The sequence below is a fragment of the Centrocercus urophasianus genome, unplaced genomic scaffold (assembly GCF_019232065.1).
Source record: "Centrocercus urophasianus isolate 14NV4802_14NV808 unplaced genomic scaffold, USGS_Curo_1.0 seq_60, whole genome shotgun sequence".
NCBI classification, from domain to species: Eukaryota; Metazoa; Chordata; class Aves; order Galliformes; family Phasianidae; genus Centrocercus; species Centrocercus urophasianus.
In genome coordinates this window covers 305,293-318,608 of record NW_024885200.1, presented here as the reverse complement: position 1 = coordinate 318,608, position 13,316 = coordinate 305,293, and the positions used below count along the sequence as shown (strand labels likewise).

Genomic DNA, 13,316 nt, shown 5'->3' with positions numbered 1-13,316 from the left:
ACCCATGCGATGCGGTCACTTCCATCCAGACACCAGCAGCACGCTGCCTCCCACTGAGACCCACGCAGTGCAACGACTCCGAGCTCGGCAGGGCCAGGGCTCCAGCATAGATTTCTGTGCACCCCGTGGGAAGTACCCCATGGCAGAGGGCAGGTGCGACACACCAGACTCCAGCGGACAGGGCTGGAGTACTCCACACAGCCCCCCGGTCCCGTCCCCCTCCCTGTGCAGCGCTCGCAGTCCAGGAGACTGCGCTGGCAGACGCGGGGTGCAGGGCTAGGTCAGGCCATGTGGCTGGGGGCAGGGACACCATAGCAGGGCTCCCAGTGCCACCTAGCGGGGGACAGGGGACGCTCAGGGGTCACCCATCCCTGCACTGAGGGCTGCTGGGTGCAGCAGACCTGCCCCAGCCAGGCCAGCCTCTACCGCCCTGCACCTGCAGCACCTAGAAAACCTTCCAGCCGCTGTAATAACGTAATGTTTCAAGAAAGACCCCAAATTATTACATCTTCAGAGGCACACACTGGTCGATGCATTTCTTATCCATGCTGCTACCTGCAAACTATCCCTTATCTGTGTACGTTAACATATATATACAGTCAAGCACATATAAGAATGCAGAACAGACATGAGAGCCAAAGAAAACACTGGCACAGCAAGCAGCTTGTTTTACCACATAAGTTTTATTTTGTAGGATCTCTGCCCAGAAAACAAGATCAGAGGTTCTGGGAGGTAGAAATAGTAGCTGGGGCTATAAAGGTGCAGTACAGAGCTGTGTGAAGGCTTATACATGGGAAGGCTCAAAATAAATAACAAACACAATTTAAGATCTGCTGGGGGAGGGTGGGATTTGCAATCCTGGTGCACATGAACGCAATCTTTCCTTCCATCTCTCCACTCAGCAGGCGACAGTCAATCTCTTAAGCTGCATCTCCATTCATCTACAGATGTTTAATCACTTGTCATTTTCTTCCATTCCATCTGCATTGTCAGTCTCTTCTTTCCTGTTGTCCTGAAAACAATCCCTAGGATATTAAAGAGAAAACCATGACACCTTGTGGAACGGATGGAGGCTTCTCCAGATAAAGGCATCCTCATGAATAGCAGTGTGTTACCCAGCAGCTCTGCCCAACATAGTACAGCCCAGGCAGTTAAACTAATGAGGCCTAAGAAAACCCTTCAGATTGTCAGTAGATGCCCCAAGTTCATCTACTGATCAAATGCAGCCTCTCTTCGCTCAGAGGATCAGCTACCAGATTTTTTGTTGGCCTTAATCATGATTAAGCTGAGCATCTTTCCTGGGAGTTTTTCCAGAGAACTCAAATCCCTGCAAAAATTAAATCAGCTGCAAGATGCTCTGTTATCCTCATGACCCATCCTGAGATCAAGGCAATGTGTGGGACTAGAAAATCAAGCTCATCACACTCATGATCTTGGCTAGGCTGGATCCCAACTGAGAACTGCAGTAATGTGTGAGATGAGTCTAGAAATGGGGAGATAGGAGATACAATCTAAAAAGACGACCACTGAGCTCAAGGCAACAGGAGGGGAAGCACAACCAAAAAGTCCTGCCTGTCACTAAGAAGGCTCTTGGTACAAGGCAGGGCTTGGGTGAGCACATGGTCTCTTCATCCAGGAACCCAGCACTAAGCCAGGACAGCAGATAAGCATCTCAGGTGTGCTCAGAAAGGCCACACTCAGCCAGGCCCCTGATTCCTAGGAGAGCCCCTGCGCACCTACAGCAAAAAGCCTTCAAGATCCCAATGAAACACCAGCTGGTCCCCAAGCACTGAAACTGGAGGCTGTCCTCTTCCCATGAACTCACCTCCTCAGCTCTCACAAGTGCCAGCTGCTAGCCTGCTGCCTATGTCAAAAGCAGAATAATTTGAGATTGGAGAAGTCAAGCAGGCTACGGTGATCCAAGAACTGTCCTTTCTTCCTGGAGCAGCAAAGCCTAAAAGAAAGGAAAAAGATGGGGCCAAACATCAGTCTCAAGGGCTTCTCCAGCCAACTAGATCAGATAGTTGTTTTAAGAACACTTACATGAGAGCAAGAATGGCTTGAGAACTGCTCAGGAGAGCCTTGGCTAGGTTGCCTTCAGGTCAGCAAGCACACAGTGAGCAGCAGAAGCCGCTTCATAATCTTGGCTGTCAGATTTTGGTGGCAAAACTGAAAAATGTGGTAGAAGATATTTTCATTTTGCAAGTGTTGCCAGCCTGTTGGGACACGCCAGTGGTGATGAGCTGCAGAGAGGTAAGGCAGCAAGGAAAGCTGGGTCGGGGCACAGGGGGATGGCCAGGACGTGATCAGAAAGAAAAGAGGAGGCTGAAAGAGACGTGAACAGAGCACGGTGACACCAGTACTAGGGAAAAAGGGAAAAAGAGGACTAGAGAAAGGTGTTATTGGAGGGAGAGGATTATCAGCTCCTAGAAGAGGACAGGGAGAGTAAGACTCGTCAGACAGTGAACAGTTCAAACAGGATCACAGTAATCAGGACCTCGGTGGTGCATGGCCTTTCCCCAAGGCAGAAAGAATAACGTGGAATACATGAGGCCAGTTGGCCACCTGCATTACAAGCTGAGGCCAGCCCTGCTTGCCTCAGTGAAAAGCCCCAGGGACTGGCCTAACCTTGCTTCAATGTGACAGCAGATAGCTGCATAAAAAAGGCTTCCTCAGAAGGACAGTCATCATCAGGAGATGATGGTGGGTGCAGAGGTGGTACTCAGGGACATGGTTTAAGTGGGCGATACTGATGGTAGGCGGACAGTTGGACTAGATATCTCAGGGGTCTTTTCCAACCCTAGTGATTCTATGATTCTGTTCTATGATTCTAAATCCCAATGAAGTTATTAGCACCTGCCATCAGGTTCTAGATAGACTTTAAGGGGAATGAAACAGGTTACCCAAACATGACTCAAGAGGAGAGGGATTTTCCTTCCTGGCAGACAGTGGTTCTTCTTCTTGGGCCAGCAGGTTGGTCTAAATCCCAGGCCCTACACTGAAACAAGCTTCAGGTCTCAAACTGAACCTCTCCACGGAAAATGAGGCCTACTTGCCCAAGCAGCCCAGGGCAACGCTCATCAGGGAGGCAAGAGCCATGCTGGGATGTCCAGGAAGGAGGGCTTGAACACGTATCTCTGGAGGGCACTGGGGGCCACTGAGCTCCCTCTGTGCGTGCCTACGCTGCCCACAGCTCTGTTTTGCTTTCAGGTCCTCTCCATACCACAGGTACAGCTTTTTTGCCCATGGGCTCTTGTTTGAAGGAGATCAGTTCAGCCTCTAATGGTTGGCAGATCATGAACAACAGTTAGATCATGCTTGGCCTCCACACCTCTTTGGGATCATAGGAATCTGGCACTGCTGAAACCCCAGCAACTGCTGACAGTGTCTCAGAGCACAGCACGGGGCTCAGAGCAGAGCTGGGCAAAGATTACAGTGCAAGGTGCTCATCCCCAAGCACTGGGAACTTTGTTATGTAGTGTGGAAGTCAGAGACAGCTCCCAGGAAAAAGATGCCCTTGATAGCAATACTTCAGATCTGATCCCAACTGCTGAAGGCTGCTCCTCAGCACAGCCCTGTGCTGGAGGTCATAACTGCCTGCGAAGCATCACTGCGCTGTTCACGAGGGTCCAACTCATTGAGACTCCTGCCTTCCAACAGGGAGCGAGAAATCCCTACATAACACGTCCGTAAAGGATGGCAGGGTTTCTCAGAAAGCTTTTCAGGTAGAAGTTGCACATAAATATCTCCAAGTTTGATGTTCCCTTCTAACCAGCATGCTGAAATTAAGGAGTGTGCAAGGCAAGGCCATCCCACATTTCTCCCTGCAGTGCAGGGAATCTGCATACAGCAGCACCTGAGGCTGGTGTCCTCCAGGTCACATCTCCAGAGGATTCCAGTGGACAACTCTTAATTTATGCTTCCTACATAGTGTTCACCAGGCAAAATGCATTGATGCTGTTAGTTACAATACCTCCATAACTCTTCGCTCTTCAAACTGGAGAAGTGCTAATGTTTGACTGTGTCTCAGCACAAACATAGCTGACAGTATTTTATTCCTATTTGTTGAATGCTGGAGACCCACCACCGAGGCAGGCCCCAGCTCATCGCTTTCTGAGAACGAAGGGAAAGAAAAATAAACAGTTCAGCTTGAGCTGTATTCTTCTCAGCATCAGTCATTGCCTGTAAATTAATTGGATCTCTAAAATACACAAGAAACTAAGAAAAACAACAGCCACAAGCTAAGATGACTGCACTGATTTCAGAAAGCTTTTATCTCTTTGAAATGAATAAATAACTCTAATGTAACTACTTACTGCACTTCTTTATCAGCAGTCTGTGCATTAAACTCTCTTTCCAGACTGTGATACAGCTCTCAGTAAATGTGCTGATGGAAAACCACTGCCACAAAAAAAACCTTCCAAGTGCCTTCTGCACCATCTCTTCTTCTACAGCAAAGCTTTCTGCAAGCTTCACCATCTCTGCGTGCAGTCCATGGGTATTTCAGCCCATATCTCAGCACAGAAAGCACAAGGACGGCATTCTAAAGGTCAGACAAGATGTCAGAAACTGAGAGGATATTCCCTAAATCCCTCACACATCTTGATGTTGAAAAGAAACCCAGAGTGTTCAAATTCACCTTTCTCAGAAGCATGGCAGACTCACTTTGTAACCAATATGTGATGCTGGTCGTCTTTAGAATCTACCCACACAGTCAGAATCTAGTGATTCCGCTGTTACTGGCCTCTGACTGTAGGAAAATGCACACCATTAACAGGCTATTTCTGCACTAACGATCGGCCCTTTTCAGAGAAGGAAGCTGGCTGTTTCATATCGGGCAGCCCATATTGCCACCACTTAATCAGGCTGAGATTTAAGGAAGCCCGCTGTGAGATGACACAGATTGCTTCCTCCCTCGGGAGCTGGCAAGCACCGCGGTCAGTGTGCGACCGGCAACCTCTGCAAAACGAGCCCCGCTACGCCCAGCAGCTGCGTCCCGTGCTTCCTCTGCACTCAGTCCCTGCAGAGCTGGGCTGGCATCAAGATGTTCCACGTGCTCAGACATCCCACATGCTGACCCCTCTCTTTGTCCCTCAGGACAACTGCACAGGAAAAGTCAGCGATGACAGAGGGAATGTGTTCACACAACTGTTTAGCCTCTGATGTCAGCCCAGTAGACAGAGTCTTGTCTAGGTGTGGATGAAACCATCTGCTCAGTGTCTGGCAGCAGGAAGGCTGCTGCTCCCTTCTGCCTGCACCCAGGCAGTTCCCAGATGGGCTGTGGCAGGGCTGAAGCAAGGCAGTTCTGTCAGAGGAGGGCTGCCAGCAGGGAGGGGAAAGGAGGATGGAGCCCATTCCCCAGGCATTGAAACGGGGCACCAGGATCAGGACAGGCAGTTCCAGACAGCTGGGACCTTCTGACCCCACTCCTCCCAGCCCTCTGTAAAAGAACAAGCTGAGCTGATGTTGAGATGTGAAAATGAAGCATGCAGAACCGCCAGTCACACCTATCTTCAGACTACATCCCATCCTAGAGGGAGAGATAGGGCGTTCCAGGCTTCAGCCTCATTAGCCCTGTCACCCCATAACTCAGGGCATTGCCGGTCTGCCTGGCAGCTCCTGCCCTTGGACCACAGTCCCAAAGCTCAGCCTATGCCTGGGAAACACTTTGCCCAGATCAGAATTGTGATTACTTCTTGCCCAAAGCCTCTGCTAACAGGACAGATCATCAGGTTATACAAATGGTTTTGCACAAGCACTACAACTATGGCAATCCATGAGAATGTCTTCACCAGCTTCCCCTGCCCAGGGTCTGCTCCAGCATATGACACTGCATGCCAAAATGCTGCAGCTTGTTCCAGGCAAATGTGTAGGAACTTTGGGTACAGCTGTCCAGATGCCCTTCCACATCTGTTTTGCAGATTAATTGTCCCCTCAAACAGGAGTTTAGGGAGGGATCTTTCATCTGCAGGGAGATGTTGAATGGCATGCAAAACCTGCCAGCAGCTCTCACACAGCTGATTCCAGAGGTAAAGCACATCTGCTAAGATGCACTGCCTTTCCTGGTCCCTCCAGATATGTCCTCATCCCAGGGCACAACTCATCACTTCTCCCAGTCAGTCCGCATACTTCAACATCTCTTGCAATTCCCAGCACTTGTGTTCATGTATGAGGATACAGCCAGCTTTAAACAGGGTTCCTCGTGTCCTAGCAGCTTAAAGCACACGGGTGAAAGTGGGGATCAGGAGGGCTTCACGACTGGTCTGCAAATTGTGAAATGGAAGTGGTGGCTCTGTGGCAGAGCCCTTGCAAGCCTCCAGGCCTGCATCCAGACCCACTGCTGTTAGAACGTATTTGAGCACTGGCTAGACACTCATCAGCATCCCTGCATGACCTGTCTCTGTAGCCTGGCAATCAAAACACATAAAATCACTTTGCATAGCAGGTGCACAAGGAATCAAATGTAAGTTACACCAAGCCCTTGACAATGCTGCACTGTGAGACATACCCCTCACTGACCCCCTACTCCCAAAAAATACGCCCATGGAATATTCTTGGGAGCCACACATGGAGCAGAAATCAATTTAGAGTGAAAGTTTCAGCGTCTTTCCCTAAAGACACTGCTTGTGATTATTAAAAATATGTTTGGGCTGTGCACGTGGGTGGCTACACAGGCAAAACCACAGAGAGAACCTCTCCTCATTTCTGAATATCCCCTGATTTCCCTGTATCAACTGTGCTATTAGAAACAGAGGTAAGGGAATGCATTATTATTTCTAGATATGATTTTAACCCGAGAGTCCCTTTCAACACAAAGTGGTACTGTGATAGGCTGAGCACCTCTCTGCAGGTAGATTGCTCCGTACTTTGGAAGAGCAAGCTGCAGCTGATATGCATCGTGTCATGGTTGTCATGGTTGCCATTAATGACAGGTGCTGCCTATTAACCTTGATTAAATCACAGGTGACACTAATCACTTAATGTGTCCTTAATTAGGACCTGAGAAAGTTTTAGGCATAGAAAAAAACATGCAGCTGAACTTGAGTCACTAGCCTTCATCCTCTTTACCTTGATTTCCCCTTCACAGTTTTCCAAGCATCTGAGGAGAAGCCATGCCAGGCTCACACCAGTGGCAGCACAGAGCCTTGTGGTTTCCTCCCCACACCTGAGCTGCTGCCAGGTCTCTCCTGTCCCACTTTCCTGTGACTGGATATGGCTATGCAGGAGCAACAGCCTCAGAGACTCTGGGACTAATGCAGTTTTTGCAGTTTTCTAGGACAGCATGTTCCAGTTGTGAGCTCCAACAAGCATACCGAATGCAATGGAGGGCCAGCTCCTGCCCAGGAGCAGCCTGCAGCACCACCAAAGTCAGCATTAGCCCAGGCTCTGTCCTGACTACAGCAAAGCACTCTGTCTTCATGGCCCGCTGGCAGGCCTCAGGTCCTCCCAGGGATGCCCTCCTTCCTCCAGACTCTAAGGAATGGAAAATCTCTGTGGGCATCACCATGCAGAAGTCATCACATGAAAACCCTCCCACTCGCCTGGAGCTGCCATGGTTGCAGGCTCCTGCGGGCCACAGAGGGTGGGATGGATCTGCAGCAGCCTCAGCCTTCATGAACTGCACCAGGCAGCCTTGTGCAAAGAGATGGAGAGCTCTCCCATTTTGGTCATAGTTTAGATGGACCTTTCCCAGCACCCAGCATCTTCTGTGACGGGATTAGAAGAAAGGCATGGTTGGAGAAAAGCTCCTTCTGAGACACCACTCACCACTCCTGCATTCCTGGAAAATATACCTGCATTTGGGTTTCCTTTTTTGCTGGGTTACGAGTACTACCAGACAGTAAACAGTGGTCACTACAGAAGTGTTCCCCAAAGGCTCAACCTTTGCATCACCGAGCACCACAGGAGCCTTGCTGCTGCTATTAGCTGGAATATCCCAGAAGACAGACACAAAGATGCAGCAGAGTCAATAAATCGAACTGCATGAGGGCAACGTGTGGTTGCACTCCTATGCTGCTGAAGATTCCCTGACACTGTTTTACCTAGCAAGAAAAAAAATTTACAGTTCAAGAGCTCCTTCTCTCATAACCACCCTGTATCAGTAGCTGTGTTCGACAGCACAGATGCAGGCTGCTAATGGGCATCTGTGACAGAGAATAGCCCTGTAGCAACACAACAAGGAGTCATGGCAGGAGATGTCCACACTCACTGGGACAGGAGAGCCAGGTCTTCTCCTTGCCCAAGAGCACCGCACACCACATGCTGCAGACACTCAACAGAGCTCTTTGTGAGAGAGAAACGAAAACTGCCTATCTGAGCAGCACAATTCCTGCTGCAGTTTGTTTTACCTCCATCAAATTACGCATTAAACGATGAAGCAGTTCTAACAAAATGCAGGTCAGCCCAACCCTCACCTCTCCTCTGACAGCAGGAAAACAGCATCCAGCTACAGCTAGCAAAAGCTAGCAGTTCCATGGGCATCTGAATCCATACTCAGTAGAATGAGGCCTCAGGATCTGACAAGGCCAGTGACAAGTTGCTGTGTCACCTTGGAGCTTTGTTAGAGGCTGTCTGTGCCAGACATAAGATCTTCAGAGAAGCCTACATGGTGAATCAAAAGCACTTTTGCACTTGTTTTAGGTAAAAGATGTCCAGAAGTATGTTAGAGCAGCACTGCTTGCTTCGCCCATTCCTCCATAGTAGCCTTTGCTTCATGACCTTGAGGCAAGCCACTCTAAGACTCAGACTGCCGGGCTTTGCAGCCAAAGTTAAAAATGTTCTGCCTGTGTCTCTCTCTATTCCCAAGATCTCACACACTTTGTCCATGGAGATACAGCTGTGGAAAAAACACACACCTTATGGGATGCCCCAGGTTCAGATCTGCGTCACCACTGTTTCCCAAGCAGCTGGGGCACTGCCAGTCCACACAGTGCCTCTGTTGCTCCACAGGGCTCTGCAGCAGCAGCAATGGCAGCACAGGTGAAGACCTCACACACAGCCACCATCCACCAGACACCTGGCCTGTCCTCCTGCCAGCTCAAAGACCTGCTCAGCTAACTCATTGGCTGACCCTCTGCCATGATTATGTGGGGACTCATGTTGCTCCCCCACCACGTCTCCATCTTCTTCCCTGCAGTCCTCTGATTGGTGCAGCTTCACATGCGCTGTGACTGTCCTCTTCCTCCTGTCTTGTGATCTCCTCCCAAGGATGCTATCTGAAAAGCTGCAAGATGCAGAGCAGGAACCCTCCCAGCATTAAGTGTGCAACACAGGACCAGCTCCAGGCAAAGCTCCAGCAAGAACCTGGCTGAGTTTTCTCTGCCGGTGCCTTTGGGAATGGCAGCAATTGGATGTTTTTCACCTGACAGTAGATTCCTAGCCTTCCCCATTCTTATCTCTTATTGTAACCGAGGGAAACTATGCTAATGCTAGTGCTCAGCAGCGGGGATGTGGGACATGCACCCTACTGCTTCTGACAGCTAGCAGCTTGGCTATGCATTACACAGCTGGGGTAAAACCCTCTGGTACAGCCCAGCTGCATCCCAAATCCCCGCCTGCCAACACCACCGAGCCCTATGATTTCTGAGTGGGCAAGTCCTGCCAGACACCACGGGGAGCTCACAAACATCTCACTGACAGCCTGGGTGCCGAGTGGAAGGTGAAGGCAGGCTCTTCGCAGCAGTCTGAGGGCAGCTGGAGGAGCTGTCAGCACCCCACCCACCCGCCAGATCCCAAGCTCCTTTGGAGAAGCCTGCCTATGTTTTTCCAGGCACTGCTGCATCCTGGCATCCTTGAGGCTGTGAGATGAAACTGCTCCAGCAGCTCACCCTCCCCCGGGGTCCAGCAGGATGTCCTCCATAACCATTAGCAACTAGAGTCAACACCTGTGCCAATACCACTGTCATTCATCAGCCTGCACCTCTTGTCCCAGCGGGTCAAGGGGAACAGACAATGTCTTTGCCATTCAAAGTTCACAGCATGGTGGAGCAGAGCCTGGTTGTTATGCACGTGGCATCAGCACACTCAGCTAGCACTGAGGAGCCAGGTGATCTGCCAAGAGAGATGATGCTTGCAACAAAGTCTTGGGACAACAGATTCTGAGCTATCGGTGCAGGACGGTGGTCCCCAAAGCAGCCATACAACAGTTAAACAACTGGAAGCAAGGAGAAACCTCAGGTCAGACATGCAAACAGGGAGATTCTTTGGGTTCTCCATGTTGCTAACCCACAGTGCTAGACTCTCCCAGGTTGGGGCTGGATTTCAAGCACACTGGAAAGATAATAAATGCTGGAACATGTTTACTCACGTTCCAGTGGGATGCGCTTTGCTGGTTCACATTCTCTGTCTCATCTCTGTTACCACAAAATTTTTACAAGGAAACCAAGATTTGTGTGTCCCACAGCTCTGGGATCTGGGGCTTTAAGAGAAACCCTTGTGAGCAGCCCTGCTGCCAATGCTGTAATTCCTCAGGTGCATGCCCAGGCGACAAGCCCCTCCATACAGCCCAGTGCCCCTGACCCAGGCCATGCTTATTGTGATTTCCTCCACCACCATAAATCCCTTCTAATTCCCTCTAAACCGCTCCTTGTCTCCATCAAAGCATGGCGTGCTCCCTGCCTCACCCAGTGGGGATAAGCAGCTCTGTGACGCAGGAACCATAGGCAGAGCAAGGCTGGCCTTGCCTATGGGCAGCCGTCACCTTCATCTCTGTGTCCCTGCACTGATTTTGTGGCTAACCTCAGCCCTTCATGAGCTGGGAGTGGGGCTGTGACAGAGGCTGCCACAGCCCCAGCCTCCTCTGCTCTCTCCAGCACCAGCAGCTCTTTTCCCCTCATCATGCCATCAACCAGAACTCCCAGATCCCTTTCTGAGGGGCTGCTCTCCCCCAGTCTGTACACATATCCAGGGCCACCTGGGTTGTCTATGGTGCAGAATCTGGGCCTGAGTGCCAGGTGCACAACTCAGGTTGGAGGCCAGGATAAGCTGAAACTATGCAGAAAGCCTCAGATTTGGTGGTGGATGCACAAAGCCCAAATCCTGGGTTAGAGCCAGGAGCACCCAACTGCACCAAAAGGGTCACCAGTGACAGCTGGAGGAAGGCACCCACACCTCAGGAGTGGTACAGAAGTGGGGGAGTGCTGGCCCTGATCCTACACATATGTGACACATCTATTAATCAAGCGCAGCCATGCCTGTGCCGTGCTGCACACCCAGCATGGCTGCCCTGCACCCCCTTGGCCACAGGACAGACTCAGCAGCTCATTGCAGTGCAGGAGCCTACAGGCAGCACCCACTTGACACGGGCAATCATACCACCTGCAGATCTGTGTGCCAGACTAACAATGCAGAGAAAAGTTCTCATGAGAATGTCTTTTAGGAATAGAGTTGTTCTCTTACAAGAAAATTGTATCCTAGCTCAAATGACCAAAGGGAGAGCTTCTCACCAGGGATGGGATCTGACCTACTCCATAGGAGAAACCCAGCCAGGCTATGCCTGACAATGTGCAAATGTGGGCTCGCCCAGCACCTGAAGGGATGTTAGATTTACTTGCTATCTGTGTTCCTCTTCTTATGCTGTCTTATTAAATAAGCTGTTATCAAACCAGTTGCAGTTCTTCATGAGACTCAGAAAGGGTCCTCAACTGGCCCAAGCAGGTCCCAGATGAGAGTGGAGTTACGAGGGATCAGAGAGGAGAGGAACAGCTGCATCCACCTACAGCTCCCCTACAATGCTTTAAGGCTGTTAAGTCTTGTCCACAGGCTGCAGCAGAGACCTAGCCATATCCCACTTTGCATTATAGATGTCCACTGACAGTGGTCAGGGCTTTCCCTGCTGCAGTAAATACAGCCCTAAAAGGCTCCAGAATTAGCCTTTCTCTCCTCTTGAGAGCTCAGAAAAACAAAGCAGCTGCACATTATTGACCAGAAAACCTGAAAATAAAAATTAAAAAAATAGAACCTTACTCTATCAGACTTTCTGATTGAGACTGCAGAGGAGAGAAGGAGGGTCCAGTGGAAATCTACAGCAAAGAAGTAGTGATCTCAGGCTCCCCATGCTTATGAGGCCAGTGCTGCATCACTGGTCCTGACTGTAACTAAGAGGCCTGAACCTTCCCAGAAAGATCGATCTGAGACCTAAATGACTAAAATCCTGCCTGCTACCTGGCAAGGGGCTCATGTGCTGAGTGAACAGGAGCAGATGTCATGCAAAAGGTGAGGCAGGTCAGCAGGAGATGCAGGGATGACCTGGAATTCTTCCACACCTCAGTTCCTTTCCAACTCTGGGGTGAAAGTTCCCTGGGATGGACACGCTGGGGTGACCTGCAGTGGGTCACTGAGAAAGGAGAGGTACTGCAGAGAACCTCAGACCAGCACACAGTCAGAAAGGAGGGTGCTTTGTAGCTTTGCAGACCTAAAATGATGCTCCAGCTCCTTCCTTTTCTCTCCATGACAGTGTGGGACTCAGGATTGCATTGGGGCGTTTGCTGTAACGTGTTCAGCTCTAGCAGTTCAAGCTAGAGCTCACCTCAGCCATCTGCCTAATTTTTCTGTAATTTAGTCCGACAACTCGTGGTAACTTTAAGGACCTTGTGCCTGAGCATGTTGCTGCTCACAGATCTCAGCAGTCACAACCACTCTGCTGACAAGCAGCCCCGGCTCCCGAAGCGTCTGTCATCTTATTAGCAGAGCCTCCACTTGGGATTTATTTTCCATCCAGAATTTAAGCTGAATTTGTGTATTAACTAAAGACTATTAGTGCCAAAAATAAGTGGAATGCCACTTGCTCAGCAACACAGGCCTTACAAGAGACCACGTGGCACAGCCAGCACACCCAATCGCAACCCCAGAGAGGCTTTTTATAGACACCCACGTCTGATGGAGCGCGAGTGATGCTTGGCTTGCTGCAAGCTTTGCTCTGCAAGCATCCAATTGCAGGGGGAGGGTGGGGAGTATCCCCCCCATCCATGGGCAGGGGGCATGAGTCCCTCCTGCTCCTTGAAAGCTGGATAAAGAGCCAGGTGGGACTTGTTTTAAGGAAAGTTAGCAGCAGAGCTCCCCCATTTCCCTGCCACAAACACATGTCCCTGGCATGCAGCCCCTGATACAAGAAAAGCACACTGCTGAGCTTCTAAGTGCAATATCTCAACACCGAGAGTCCTCCACTTCCCTCTGAACAAGGCTGCTGAAGCAAAAAAGGTCACCCAGCACTGTTCAGCTCCAGCTCACAGTGGCTTCTCTCTTTCTCCCTTTCTCCCCAGTGTGCTTTCCTTTGTTTAGGTCCCCTGCACTGAGCAGGCTCAGCTGCCAGCAGTGAC

General features: G+C 50.3%; 1 long non-coding RNA gene across 1 annotated transcript; it reads right to left on the bottom strand.

Moving 5' to 3' along the window:
- Positions 1–664: 664 nt before the first annotated feature.
- On the bottom strand, positions 665–12,751 carry LOC122169924. The gene is made up of 3 exons (XR_006171678.1): positions 2,044–12,751; positions 1,826–1,954; positions 665–1,025 (listed from the first exon to the last, which is right to left on the bottom strand). It is a non-coding gene; the product is annotated as an uncharacterized LOC122169924 (long non-coding RNA).
- Between the last annotated feature and the right edge of the window lie 565 nt (positions 12,752–13,316).